Below are 12,261 nucleotides of genomic sequence, written 5' to 3' on the forward strand. Positions count from 1 at the left end.
CTCAACAGGCTGACGAATTCGGCAGAACTCGCCAACACCTCGATATGAGCAGTGACTGCGAGTACTCAGACGAGTTGGAGTCCGATACCGACGCAAACCCTCGCCATAAGGCGAAAGGGAAGCGTAAGGAAACGGACGTCCAACCAAAAAGGAATTTTGGGGAAGCTTTTAAACCAATCGCGGAGAGAAACCCGCGTGACTTCTCCAAAACCTTTAGACCAACTGCTACAAATGCAGGAAAGTCAAAATTCGCAAGGGACATTGCGGAAGCAATCGCCCCGAGAAGTGCCAAACAGATATCCAACATTGGCACTTATGATGGTCTATCCGACCCAGACGACCATTTGAACAGGTTCATTGCGGGGGCTACCGTCAGCAACTGGACGGAACCCACGTGGTGCTACATGTTCCAGATGACTCTGGTCGGAGCAGCCAGGGCATGGTTCGATCGTTTACCGATCCACCACATATATGACTGGGCGGACTTTCAGAACAAGTTCAGCCAGCACTTTAGCCAACAGAGGAAGTACACTGAAGAGCAGTGGACGATCCTCAACTGCGTGAGAGAGGAGGATGAATCTTTACTAGACTTCATCACCCGCTTCAACTCCAAAAAGCTAAGTCTCGGCAACATAAGTGAGGATCTGGTTCGCGCCGCCTTCATCCAAGGCGCCGAATACCCAGAACTTATCCGCACATTGACGGGTAAGGATGGCATGCCATCAACTTGGGATGCCATCATGACGGCGGCAAAGCGCTTTGCCGAGACGGAAAAGCAACTGGGAAGGGATCTTCCCCAGAGTACACACCTCTACACGCAGAGGACAAGGGAGAACAACGTTAGGACCGCCCGGCAGAACAAAAAGAGGCGGCTAGGTATTTGGCAGTCAAGGGTAAACTTTGACACCTCATCCAGCTCTCGCCCTCTTGTTGGCGGAAGGGACAACACACACCCTTCAAACCGAAAAAACCGGTGGACGCCACTCACCAAGAGCGTCACGGAGATATTTGCCACGGAAAAATTGCCATGGCCAAAAGCCCCATTGATCCGGCAGAAACCTAATGCGGATCAAAGCAAGTCCTGTGATTTCCACGGGACAAAGGGTCATGGTACTGAAGAGTGCACATCCTTGAAAGACATTGTTGAAGCATTTGTCAAGGATGGAAGACTTGCACATCTCGTGGCATCAATCAGGAAGGGAGGAAGGAATGACAACCGGTACAGAGGTAACGGACGAAAGCCCGTCGATATCAGCATCAACATGGTTCATGGCAAGGTCGGAGGAAGAAAAAGACGAACGACAGAACCATGCGCATGGAAGGAAGCTGAGGTGCGCTTCCCGCGAGTGCCAGGAGGCCCCAGCAAAGAAGGCCCCATCGTCATCAAAAGCCAGCTGGGGCATTACATCACTTCCCGCACTCTTGTTGACAACGGCGCTTCGTCAACAGTGATGTACAGGCAGTTCTTTGACAAGCTGGATGATGAAGACAAAGAACGCCTGGAAACGGTCTACGCTTCAATGGAAGGGTTTGACGGCAGTACAGAAACCCCCCTGGGTATCCTATCTTTCCCCGTCACTCTTACAGATGGGAAACACTCCCGCACAGAGGATGTGGACTTTGTCGTGATGAGGAAGCCACACCACACGTACGACATCCTCTTCGGGAGAGACGGGATGGCAAGATTCAACGCCGTGGTATCTTCAGTCCACGGCATGATGGGATGGCCAACAGCTGAGGGTGTAGCGATGATCACTGGCATTCCCCAGAATTTGGTGAGCGATAATGGCACCAACTTTGCTGACAAGAAGCTACAACAGTGGCTAAAGGAACTTCAAATCACCCACACCTTTACCTCAGTGGCACACCCGCAAGGTAACGGTGAGGTGGAAAGAGCAAATAAGAGCATCGTCGAAGGCATCAAGAAGAGACTATCGGAACACAGATCCGGCTGGGTGGACGAGCTTCCGCACGTCCTTTGGGCAAAAAGAACGCTGAAGAAGGCCAGTACGGGAGAAACCCCGTTCAGCCTCACTTATGGCACTGAAGCCATGGTCCCGGTCGAAATTGGTCAACCCTCACCAAGGGTCTTGAGTCAGCCAGAAGACAATGATGCGGAAAGACGGTTGGATCTTATGCTAACCAAGGAACGCAGAGACTTAGCCGCAGTGCGTGAAGAGAACTACAAACGACAAATGCAAAAGTACTACAACACGCGGGTAAAACTCTGCAACTTCAAGATAGGAGACTACATACTGCGTAACAACGAGGCTTCAAACCAAGAGCGCCCAGGAAAGCTGGCCCCGGTCTGGGAAGGGCCATACATTATCAAAGAAATCCTGGGAAAGGGCGCATACCGGCTCGAAAGGCTCGATGGCACTCCCATCCCAAGAACATGGAATGGAGCTCAATTACGCAAATGTTATATGTAGATCAATTCCAAAACTTGTAAAGAAAAGGCCTAGAGCCACTTCTAATGGAAATGATTCTCCTTTCACAATGTGTTTACCCTTATACTTATGAACTTCCCACTGATACCGGTATTCACCGCGTAAACGGGAAGAAGTAAGTCGTTACGTGTGGAAGGCGGAAAAAACCCGCATAAACACAACGTTAAGGGAAACCTACACGCAGGTATGATGTAAGTAAAGTTTAGCCATCCTTGTAAGTGCAAGTGACGGTCTTACCCGCACAATCACAAACAAGGAAGCAAAACTTCAACATATCATCTACCACGTTCAAAGGTTATCCTAAAAAAAAAAAAAAAAAAAAAAAAAAAAAAAAAAAAAAGATAAGGAAAACCTACACGCAGGTCAGATATGGGTAAAGTTTAGCCATCCTACTAAGTGCAAGTGACGGTCATACCCGCACAATCACGAAGGAGGAAGCAAAACTTCACACCGATTATCTACCACGTTCAAAGGTTAACTTATCCTCAAGATAAAGAAAACCTACACGCAGGTCAGATATGGGTAAAGTTTAGCCATCCTACCAAGTGCAAGTGACGGTCATACCCGCACAATCACGAAGGAGGAAGCAAAACTTCACACCTATCTACCACGTTCAAAGGTTAACTTATCCTAAACACTTGGAAAATTGCTAATTTAAACTAAAGAATGCAAGTCATAAAGTTTATAAAGCAAGGAATCCAATGAATCAAGCGGTCTTAGCCGCACAAAGATTTACATTTCATAAATATTCGTTACAATGGCTGGGTGACTACCCGCCTACAAGAAAGTAAATCTGTACAAACTAAATCTATCCTAGCGGCGGGAAGGGATTTTCATAATCAAGCTTCAGGACCACTTCCACTTGACCCGCCCCATCAGTAGAGCGTGGCGGTTCAAGGAAAGCCTTGAGGATAGCAAGTCCATCATCAGCAGCAGCGACTTCCTTCACCTTCTCCACCACCGGATGCGGAAAGGCGGCATATTGGTTCACCGCTTGGTCATATGCAGCTTCGGTGTCCACATCGAACAAAGGGAAGTTGGAAGGCGGGAAGCCTCTCTCAACGAACCCTAGACCAAGCAGGAAGCCGGCCTTTTCCCCATCCTCATGAGAAGCGTTGAGGGCTGCGCTCATGGCATCATCGTAGGTAGTCTCTGAGAAGACCCGACGCACAACCTACAAAAAAAAGATACAAGTGTCAAAACACCTTTTCTATGAACAAAGGAAAGCGTGAAGACGTAAGGATAAACATACCTGAGACAACGCTTCTCGAAGAAGCCATTCCTTGGCAACCGGAGCTTCTTTAAGGGCGGCTTGAGCTTGGGTGCAGGCGCGTTCGGCTTCGCTTTTGTTAAGGTTGGCAAGTAGCACTTCCTTTGCGGCAGCCTCTTCGACGCCCTTAAGCTTTCGCTCAGTATGGTCAAGCACACCCCTCTGGTCCAAGATCTCCTGGAGCTTCTTGGCATCTTCCATTGCCAAGGCATCATGAGCACGTTGGAGAGCCTCTAATTTGGCCTTGAGCTCCTCGTTCTCCATGCGTAAAGGCTCAGCAACGGCTTCAGCCTTGGTGGCCCTCTCGGTCGCATTCCTCGCAGTCTCCTTAGCTAGCCGAAGCTGTTCGTTAACAGCTTGGGCAGCCTTGGAGCGGGCCTCGAGTCGCGCTTGAACCTCGACCTCAAGGGCCTTGAAGGCCTTCTCCTTCTCCGCAGCAGCTGCGGACAGTTGTTGGTTCTCCTCCCGAAGAGCCCGCGCTTGAGATATGTCCTTGGCGCGAGCTGCTTTCAACTTGTCGTTTTCACGACAAAGCAGCTCGACGCGCGGCTGCATCCGGGCCTGGAGAACCCGAAGCTCATTGGTTAGCCTACCCTCCTGGTAGCTAGCCATGGCTTCCCCCAACGCACCATGGGGAGCAGCGTGGCGAGCCCATTCCACGCACTCCACAGGGGTACGAAGGGTTGTTCCTCGGCGGATATTCCATCGCGGAACATACACTTCATTGGAATCCGACACTGCAAAAGAAACAAAACAGTTAGGAAAAGATGGAAGAAAAAAAAAATAATAAGTCAAAAGAACCCTACGCACCTGTAGGGTCGATCACAGGCCGATAGCCACCGAACCCATCGCCTGAACCTAAGGGAAATCCATCCAAAAGGTCGGGCAGATGGGAAGGTGGCAAAGATTGGCGAGAAGCCCTGCGCGTACCTGATGGGCCGGCTGTCGTTGCCGGTGGCGGAGGCATAGTAGTGGCCGCCGTGGTCGCCGTCGGGGTCGCCGCCGCAGAATCTGCAGCAATCATAACCGCCGGCTCGGTGAAAGATGCTGTAAAAATCGCACTTACCACCGGCGGTGACGTCATCTCGGCCGGAACAGTCGGCTCAAAGGAGTGAGCAACTGATCCGGCGGAAGCAGGCGCAGGCGCCTGGGTCGTCGCCTCAGGTAGGCTGACCAAGCCTACCGTCATCGGCGGAGAGGTACTCCTCTGCGCTCCACCCTGGAATGCGTCAACATCCACGCCTGCACAAGAAGATAAGTGTCAAGTTTATAAAGTGAAATCTACAAAGATAAAGATGTTTGTACTTACGGGTTCTCTTGAGCTTGAACGTACGGACGGGCGGGGACGAATCCGATGGAGCCGGTCTCTTGACGCCGGCCACCGTCGTCGCCATTGGTACCTCGGAGGTAGCAGTCGTAGCCTCCGGAACAGTGGTCTTCTCGCCACCGGGGTTCCCCGCCACCTCTTCATTATCTGACTCACTGTCAGATAGGACCACTGGATCGGCCGTGGAGGCCACCTTCTCCTTCCCTTTCCCACCGGCAGCCCTCTTCTTCCGCACCAACGGAGGACCATCTGCGGATTCCTCAGAAGAAGACAGGATGTCAGGAATTCCAGCAGCGGGTACAGCATTGAGAGGGGGAGGATAGAATAACGCCTTACCTGGCCGCCGGTGGCTCAGGATCTCGTGGCCCAGCGGATAGACCTCCACAAACCGATCCGCTGTTTGCTCCAGGATGGGCAACTTGTTCTCGTCTAGAGCACGAGTACCCACCCGCACGGGACTGTCAGCTTCCCGCGGGTACAGGAGTGACTCCAAATTGTTCCCCTCTGAAAGAAAAGAAAGTTAGAAGACACTCAAATCAGCAAAAAAGACTTAAGACATACCATAAGGAATAGAATTCAAACCGTATTCGAGAAGGATGGGGAACCGAGACGCCTCCTTCCATACCCGGCTCATCCCCAGCATTACCATCCCGGACTCCGGAAACCGGTAAACCGGAGACTGGACAAGAGATATCTTCGCGAACCATTCCGCCTCCTGATAGCTGGAAGCGTGAAGGCTCGGAAGCGCTTGCCCGTTCTTGAACTTCATGGCAATGGGGATGGCGCGGGCAGAAATGTAGAAGAACTCCCGCTTCCACGATCGGAGACTGCGCTCGGTCGCGCAAATCTTCAGACCCTTGATCCAGGTCGTCAGGGTGTACCACCCCTGGATGCACCTCCAAGTATAGAAGGTCATCAGGCGGTCCACATAGGGCTCAATGCCCAGAATCCGGCACACCCACTCGAAGTGCCGAACCTTGGCAATCGCCATCGGATGCACCTCGGTCAGGTGCACACCGTGCCTCTCCAGGACACGGTACACAAACTTTTTCAATGGGAACCTAAGGTTCCCATAAACAAAGAATGCAGCATATACCCCGATCTTGCCACTGGGGGCATCGTACACAGTCTGATGAGGTTCAGGAAACTCAGGCTCAAGAGACTCAAGCATGAATTTCCTGACAACATACTGGTACAGATCGATAGGTAGAGCACACTGGCACTCGCCAGCAGTACTCCTATCGTCGACTACAGCTTCAGCATCATGAGAAGACATTGCAAAAGAAGAAACGATTTCGGAGGAATGCTCAATTAAAGAAGAGAGTATTCACCAGAAATCGCCTTAGAGATGAAGAGAAGAGGTGAAGATGTGAATTACAAAGGACCCTCTCCCCCTTTATATACTAATCGCAATTAATGCGATGAATTTAATGCGGAGGAGAGAGAAATCAAAGGTGCAATGAAACTATGACACGTGGCAAAAAGCAGGCTGGCAACAGCTGTTGACAGGACACGTACCATTAATTTCGCGGCCACGCGCCCGAAAAACAGCGCCCACGCGCCTGAAAAAGCGTCTGGAATGACCATGTACTGTCACGTCACCATAACTTCCTGCACGTCCTGACACAGTCAGAAGAAACCGTCGCACGACGTTTCAGATGTTTGGACTGTTCCTATCTTCCCACCAACTCTTCGAATTTCGAAATTCAAAATTCAAAAAAGATTCAAAAGTAAGCGGGAAAACACCCCTTACCTTGGCAAACAAATAACCGTCAGACGGATGCGGGTACAGTGTTAAGGCAAAACCCTTCACATACCTAGCACCCGCAGGGAATTGAAGCCAAGAATACCTTGGCAACCAAGTAACCATAAGCCGGGTGCGGGTACAGTGTTAAGGCAAAACCCTTCACAAACCTAGCACCCGCAGGGAATTGAAGCCAAGAATACCTTGGCAACCAAGTAACCATAAGCCGGGTGCGGGTACAGTGTTAAGGCAAAACCCTTCACAAACCTAGCACCCGCAGGGAATTGAAGCCAAGAATACCTTGGCAACCAAGTAACCATAAGCCGGGTGCGGGTACAGTGTAAAGGCAAAACCCTTCACAAACCTAGCACCCGCAGGGAATTGAAGCCAAGAATACCTTGGAAGTAAAGTAACCGTAAGACGAGCGCGGGTAGTGTTAAGGCAAAACCCTTCACATACCTAGCGCCCCGCAGAAAATTGAAACCAAGAAGGATCTTCTGGGCAATGCTTGCGGATAGAGGAGTAACATCCCCGCATAATGGGAACGTCGAGAATTATGTTGTTTGAAACTCCGTGATGGAATTGGTGGTCTTAGCATAATTGATCACTATGTTGAAAACCACCAAGACCCCATGGAGACTATATACAAGTAAGACTCAACGCTCCTGACTCGCGAGAAGGTTACATACCTACCCGTATCATACCCAAAGATCAAGCAAAAAAATCGGGAATTTTTGCAAGTGACATTAGGAAACCCGCGGGAAGAATCCCCACGGAGAACCTTAAAACTAAAGACCTTTTCAAAACCCCTTGCTTAAAGTCCAAAAGTTCACATCACTTTATTGAACATTCATGAGAAGAACATTGGACTGGGGGGACTTGAAGAGGTAGGTCCCAGCAGAGCCCAGTTGGTCCCGCAAGACTCACCTGGAACAGGGACGTCTGCGCAAAGGCCATCTGCTCCCGCAGGACCCACCATGCTCAGAGAACCTTACGCGCAGTACGCAAGCTGTACAAGCAGGGAAAGCCTCCCAATGGTGAAGTACCCCGCCTGTTCCCGCAGTTGCGGATACAAGCCATCAGGGAAGGCTACCCGCAGACAGCATGGCTACACGCACAAGACAATAGACACTTCAGTAGTCACATGAAGGAATGAGCAAGGCGGGAACAATCCCGCCAAAGTGAGCCAGTCCGTATGATTCTGAAAGATCTGTACTATACCTACCAAGGTATGGATAGGACAGACAATCTGACCAGAACAGCCCATGAGCCAATCACAGGGTGACAGCTCACCGACAACAGTACGAGGAGGAGCACCCTCTAGTACTGTTTGTCACTATTAGCCGCTGCCTACTCACCAACCCTTACTGCGGGGCGTGCGCAGCCTACAGTTGGTGGAATAGTGTTACTGTTTGCCGTAACCTATTCACCAACCAGCATGGCCGGCGTATAATCCACAGTAGGTGGGACGTGCATGATCTACAGTTGATGGAATAGTGCAGCCGACTTTGTTACTGTTGGCCGCAACCTATCCACCAACCAGTATGGCCTGTGCACAGTCCACTGTTGGTAGAACAGGAATACTATTCAGCCGGCTGTACCTTCTAGGAAACCTACCTTCGGCTATAAATACTCCAACATCTTGGAATGGTAAGATCATCTGCTATCCAGTTATCTAGCAATCTCTTAATATACACTTATATTCAGAGCAATCTAGTCTGATTCTCATGCCGGAGGGTGGTCACAAGGAGGAACCCCCCCTTCTCAGTGACGAGCTTACGGTGTTTGTTTTGCAGGTCTCCTGAAGAACAGCCTTCTCAGTTAGATCTCATCCGTGGGAAACATTACTTAACCCCCAGATTATCTATAATCTGTCCAGGGTTCACTTAGTGTTTCTTCACGGTCTTATAGGTGTATATATATATTTTTTTCAATATAAGGTCTTGCGAGTTATGAATAACATAAACTGTGCATTCTGTCTTGTAGGTATCACTATGGCAGTATTCTGCTACTTGCAGTTTTTTGCACCACCATATCATTCAGAAGGTTGGGGGCCGTATGCGTTTTTTCGGGCTTTAGAGCCGTCGTGTGCAACCGCTCAAGGATCTGGGGCTCCCCCGACTCGTGAAAGTGTGGGTGGAATTGAGATTCAGCAACGTGGGACTGGAAGGGATGGCGAGTTGGCGATTGTGCGTTCGTATGAGGGTTCGGATATGTTGCTTGATGATATTGAAACGGGCAAGCGGTAGTCGTGTTAGAAGACTAGGTTGATCTGTTTATATTTTGGTGTATGAACATTACTTTTCGGATGTAAACTTGTAATCTGTATGTATGTAGATTGATTCTACCTATTAAGAATTGTATTTGTATTACTAAGTCGTGGTGTTAAATCCGCGGGTTGTGGAGGGCCGGAATACGGTCGGTTTTGGTGCGTTGGGTATTGGGTATACCAATCGAAAGAAAACTTAAAATATAAAGTTGTGATATGCCCAAACGAATATTATCACATCTGTTATTTTACTTTTAATAAATACAAAGAAATAATTGTTAACTCATTTTTCTTAATGAGTTAACGTTTAATTGTCTTTTCAAAAAAGCATTTAATTGTCTTTTCCAAACTCTGATAAAAAGAAAATTTTAATAACGAATTCTTGGCGTTTTAACTATTCTTTGAAAACATACCGATAAAAAAGAAATAAAATTTTAATAAATGATTAGAGGTACACGAAGTTACTCCTTTGTTAGGCGGAATGACGGATAGAATAAATGTGGCAAGGGTTAGGAACACAAAAATAGATGTTTGATGCCTTCAGTACAAGTGAAAACCGCAACCCCATTATAATTATAATCTTATATATTGAAGAAAGATGCAACGTGGATATTCTCTTGAAATGAAGGGGACACGAAGAATGAGTTGGATGAAGAAAGATGCAAAAGTAGGGCTAGAAGTGGTGGCATCCACCTTGTCCAATTTCAGTACCAATGGGTTGAGCGGGTTCTAGTTTGTGCGCCTTTAAATTTGAATTGTAATTCACGGAAAAAAAGTAAATTGAAGCGGGAAATGAAAGTGTAAAATATAGATACGAGGAATCGAGGATATGAAATCCATGGTTTGGTTCGGTTTTGGTTAAAATCAGTTAATCGTATTCACTTAACCATAACTGTCAGTATCGCCCGATTAACACGGGCTTTAAAGAAAAAACCAAAAGCCCATTTCCGTCAATTCACGCCAAACCCTAATCACTCTCATTCATTACCTATATAAAACCTTCATCATCTTCCTCATCGCCGTTCTCCAAACCCTAACAACCACCATGAAGTACAATCCACGAGTCACAAGCTCACGCCGCAAATGCCGTAAAGCACACTTCACCGCGCCGTCAAGCGTCCGTCGTGTACTGATGTCCGCGCCGCTCTCAACCGAGCTCCGTACCAAACACAACGTCCGGTCAGTACCCGTCCGTAAAGACGACGAGATACAGGTCGTCCGTGGGACCTACAAAGGCCGTGAAGGTAAAGTTGTCCAGGTGTACCGTCGGAAATGGGTGATTCATGTTGAACGGATCACTCGTGAGAAAGTCAACGGCCAGACGGTCAACGTTGGAATCAATCCGTCAAAGGTCGTTATCACCAAGCTGAAATTGGATAAGGATCGGAAGTCTTTGCTTGAACGGAAAGCTAACGGCCGTGCCGAAGATAAGTCCAAGGGTAAGTTTACGGAAGGTGACGTGGCAGCCGGTGCTGCTTCTCTACAGGAGATTGATTAGGTTTTGGTTTTCTGATAATTATTATTATTATTATTATTATTATTATTATTATTATTATTATTATTATTATTATTATTATGTTATGTTATTTGTTTTTGGGACTTACTGTTATGGATATTATAGATTTTTGTTTGCTTATTGCGATTAACTATAATTTATTTGTGAAATTTTGGTGATTAATTGTAGCTTGTTCAATATAGCTTTCACAACCATAATTTTGACCCCAGTTTATGGGTTTGTAAACGAGCCAAGCTCGCTCGTTATGATTTATGAGAGATCTAGCTTGGCTCGTTTCGTGTTATTTTTCTAAGGTTAGTTCGGCTCGTTTAGTATTTAATAATTAATTACTTAAGCTTTTAATTATTTTATTAACTTTAGAAAAAATCTTTTACATGGCCCAAGCTTGGTTTGAGGTGTAAACCAGCCAAAGCTTGGCGAAAAAACGAGTTGGGCTTGATAGCTAAACAAGCTTTATTTGAAGTTCTGGCTCGGCTAGAGATTGGAAAAGCTTGATCGTTCCGAGCTTGAGTAGCTCGTGAGCAGGTCAACTTGTTCGCCCTGTAGTCTGGATTCAAGAGCAGAATCTGTTTAGGCTTTTGAGTTTTAATTTTGGTCTAATTTGTTTGTAATGTTTGTTTTTAGAATCTGTTATGAAGGTTTGTTAAATTTTGCATTGTGTATACCCATTTTTAACGTTGGTTTTGATTCGAATCTGTTTTTTTTTCAGTTTGAATAACTTTTGAACACTTTACAAACTTTACAAGCGGCAATTATTTGGATGGTTACATTAAAGTAACCTAGACGAATGTATGTTGACGTATACACTAAGTCAATCTTTATTCAAGCTCCGTTTGTTAACAAACCGAGCTAGAGCATTGGTTGGTGTATGCATGTAACATAGTAGTAACATACATGTGTGTAGGTTTCTTTAAAGTAATTGTTTAAATGGTTGCCAGTTTGTGCAGTCTTTGAAAGTTGGCCAAATTTAAAAACTGATTCAAATTAGAACCACTAATAAGTGTATCATGTGAAAAGGAGTTCTAGGTACAATGATCAAAGCAAGTTGACCCGAGGTATACAATGAGTCGTCTAAATTTTCCTTTCGGTTTTTGCACGGTTTGGTTTGCGTAGTAACCAAGTGTGGATTTAAATGTATTGCTCATTATGAGTTTTTAGCTGGTTTGTTTAGTTTCGAGTTGAGATTGGTTTAGCTCGGTTTCCTTGAAGCTAACACAACTAATATATTATGATATTGTTGCGTTATTATACAGTTGACAAATTCTAAGATACAACTGCTGATTAGGCAAACTCTCTCTCACACATGCTCTAAAATCTACATTTAACATAATGGGGCATGAATCCTCATCATTTGGATGATACACCATTGGGGAATTTGCAGGTGTTGAGATTGGCCAGGTTACTTGATACTTATTGTCAAGTCTATATACAACTTCATCTCAATCCGTTTAAAACATGTCATCTCATTAAGATACTTAACCGTTGTTTCGCTTAGAAAAGTTGGTCAAATGCGTTATTAAACTCGTCATGATATCAAGTATCAACTTGACACTACTCATGTTTCCTTAGAATACAATTGCTGAAATGTCTTGTATGCATGGTATAATCATTGTTTATTGTTCGTTGGTGAGTTACACCGCCATGACACTACCATAACAATCCATTAACTCCAACCCGGTTTTGCA

The 12,261-nt window shown here is 46.7% G+C and overlaps 1 pseudogene; it reads left to right on the forward strand.

Moving 5' to 3' along the window:
• The first annotated feature begins 10,068 nt into the window (after window positions 1-10,068).
• On the forward strand, window positions 10,069-10,629 carry LOC143570543 (large ribosomal subunit protein uL24z pseudogene; annotated as a pseudogene).
• Window positions 10,630-12,261: the final 1,632 nt, after the last annotated feature.

The sequence above is a fragment of the Bidens hawaiensis genome, unplaced genomic scaffold (assembly GCF_021521415.1).
Source record: "Bidens hawaiensis isolate Kalapana, Puna unplaced genomic scaffold, B.hawaiensis_p1.1 tig00025007_1, whole genome shotgun sequence".
NCBI lineage: Eukaryota > Viridiplantae > Streptophyta > Magnoliopsida > Asterales > Asteraceae > Bidens > Bidens hawaiensis.